Raw genomic sequence first — 3,060 nt, forward strand, 5'->3', positions numbered from 1 at the left:
GCTGGGAATTGAACTCAGTACCTCTAGAAGAATAGGCGGTGCTTTTAACCACTGAGCAATCTCTCCAGCCCTAGAAATCTGATTCTTTTTAATTGACCATAAAATCTGACCCTAAGATGAAATCCAAATGTAACCCCCATCTGCTAGGTAGACCTGCTGGTCAAAACCAACGTAAGACAGGGTCTCATGGAGCTCCAGTTGGCCTCAAACTCTGTAGCTGAGGACGGCCTTGAATTTCTAATGCCCCCGCCTCTACCTATCAGGGGCTAGAGCTGGGCTCTCTAGAAAGACTTTTATCCACTTCATTCATCTTGTACCAGGCATCCAGCTCATATAAACTGTAGACAATAAATACACTATCACCAGTGAACACCAAGTAACAGAAAATGCTAGAGGTCTGTATTTAAATAACACATAAAAAATAATCACCTTTGAAAAATAAAGCTTTCAAATAGCTGAGGCCTAGCGGATGTGGCTCAGTGGTCGAGCATTTGCTTAGCTTGTTTTCAGAATAGGGCAAGAAGGGGGAAGAAACGGGCCTGTATTTTCCCTCCAACACTTCAGGAGGTGCATGCAAGACTGATAGAGAGGCACCTGGTACACATACATACATGCAGGGCAAAGCACTCACACACATGAAAAATTTTCTCCTAATCTAATTGGTAATTTCCATGCACATCTGCTGAGGGTAGCATGTACTGACGGTAGGTTTCTCTGAAGCAAACTAGGAAGAAAGCTTTCACCAAAATTTGACTATATTGGCAACAGGCTTCTTGTCTCTAGAAGTGTGAGAAAAGAAAAGAAAAGAAAAACAAAAAACAAAAAAAAAAACAAAGGCTTTCATGTAGACCAGCATCAAACTAGCTATCAAGCCTAGGATGACTGAACTCCCAATCCTCCTGCCTCCATTTTCCATGCCTGGCCAGAAAAGTCACCTAGTCTATGGCAGTTGCAGCCTTACCAAATGAAGACACATAGGAAATCTTTAGTTATCTACTAGAAAAACAATTTTCAGCAATAAGAACAACTTTTAAAGCTCTCGTGTCAATTTATTTTTAAAAATTATACACAAAGCACTTGGCTTTGCTTATAATCAGGGTTCTCATGTTTGGTTTTTTTCAGTATAGCAATCTGGAGTTGAGGTATACCACAGTGATAACCTGTGTTTGATCCATAGTACTGCAAAGATAACCACTGTGCCATTAATAGGAGAACCCAGTATGGAGGTTCATTCCTCTACAATCTTAGCACCAACAACGAGACAGAATTGTAAAGTCAAGTCTACCTGACTAGAGTGAGACTTTGGTCTCATACAAAATAGGAAAGAAAATGCAAGATTCTGTATTACCCAATGCCTAAGAAGACCCAACATTTACTACTCAACACTTGGACACTCTTGGCTTTATGAGACCTGAATGGACAGAATACAAAATAATGGGCAACTTAATGGCTTTCAGTTAATGCCATTATAAGCAGCCACCCCATGTTAAAGCAGTAGTCTGAAACGAGTTGTGTAGTTAGGACGCCACACGCATGAGACTGCCCTGGTACGAGCTACAAGTGCTGCCTACACAGCCCAGTACGCTACAGACAGCCCATGTGTAAACTCCACAAGAGTCACAATGAAGAATGCAAGTGTAGTGTTCAGCCTAGGACAAAAAATACCACCTATTACAAAAAATCTTGAAAATACTGCCAGAACATATAATATTTCATTGGTCAAGTACATTTTTCTGGGGCTGGGATGTAGCTCAGTGGTGGCGTGCTTGCGTACCATCTAGCATGCACATGTGCAGGGTTTGACTTCACTACTAAAAAAACTACAATTTCTCCCTCCACAGAGAATCAAGAGGAAACACATGACAGACTATTTTAGATGTTTTAAATATTTACTTCTGTGTATGTATCTGGGTGAGTGTAGGCCATATGTGTACAGGTTTTCGTTGTTTTTTTTTCCCCTTGAGACAGGGTTTCTCTTGTGCAGCCTTGGCTATCCTGGACTCACTTTGTAGACCAGGCTGGTCTCCAACTCACAGAGATCCTCCTGCCTCTGGCTCCTGGAGTGCTGGGATTAAAGGTGTGCACCACCATGCCCAGCTGTGTACAGGTTCTTGGGAAGGCAGGTGGATCTCCTGAGTTGTAGGCCAGCCTGGTCAACACAGCAAGTTCCAGGACAGCTAGAGCTACACAGAGAGAAACCCTGTCTCAAAAACAAAAAAACAAACAAACAAGGCCAAAAGAGGCTATTAGAGCCCTGGAGCTGCAATTACAGTAGGTCTGGCTGCTGACACAGGTGCTAAGAACTGACTCCTCTGGAAGAACAGTAGGTGGTCTTAACAGCTGAGACATCCCTCCAGCCCTTTTAAATTTTAAATCACTCAAGAATGCAGAATTTAGCCAGGCATGGTGGCAAACACCTATAATCCCAGCACTCTGGGAGACAGAGGCAGGAGGATCTCTGTGGGTTCAAGGCCTGCCTGGTCTACAATATGAGTCTAGGACAGCCAAGGCTACACAGAAACCCTTTCTCAAAAACAAAACAAAGAATCCAGCATTTTGCCAGGTGGTGGCAGTGGTGGCGCACACCTTTGATCCCAGCACTTGGGAGACAGAGGCAGGAGGATCGCTGTGAATTTGAGGTCAGCCTGGTTACAGATCAAGTTCCAGGACAGCCAAGGCTACACAGACAAAGTGTCTTGGAAAACAAACAAACAAAACCAAAATTCAGAATTTATTTACATCATATTAAAAAATGTAGGTTATAAGTTTATCACAACCTGACGATTCTGGAGGATATGTTTCAATGGCTACACATCAGCTACAAAATCTTCCCTTTAAAATGACAACAAAATTTAAACAAATAGACTGAGGTCACTAAAACCAGTTTCATAAGCTAAAATCTGTAAACTATCCACAAAACTAGACATAGTGTTCCAGGTGTCATACTGTTCCTTTAACCCTAGAGGCAAAGGTAGGTGGATCTCTTGAGTCTGAGGCCAGTCTACTCTAAGTAGTGAGTTCCAGGCCTGTAAGGGCTACATAGTAAGGTATACACAAACA

Source organism: Acomys minous, assembly GCF_964271855.1.
Source record: "Acomys minous genome assembly, chromosome: 12".
Classification (NCBI taxonomy): domain Eukaryota; kingdom Metazoa; phylum Chordata; class Mammalia; order Rodentia; family Muridae; genus Acomys; species Acomys minous.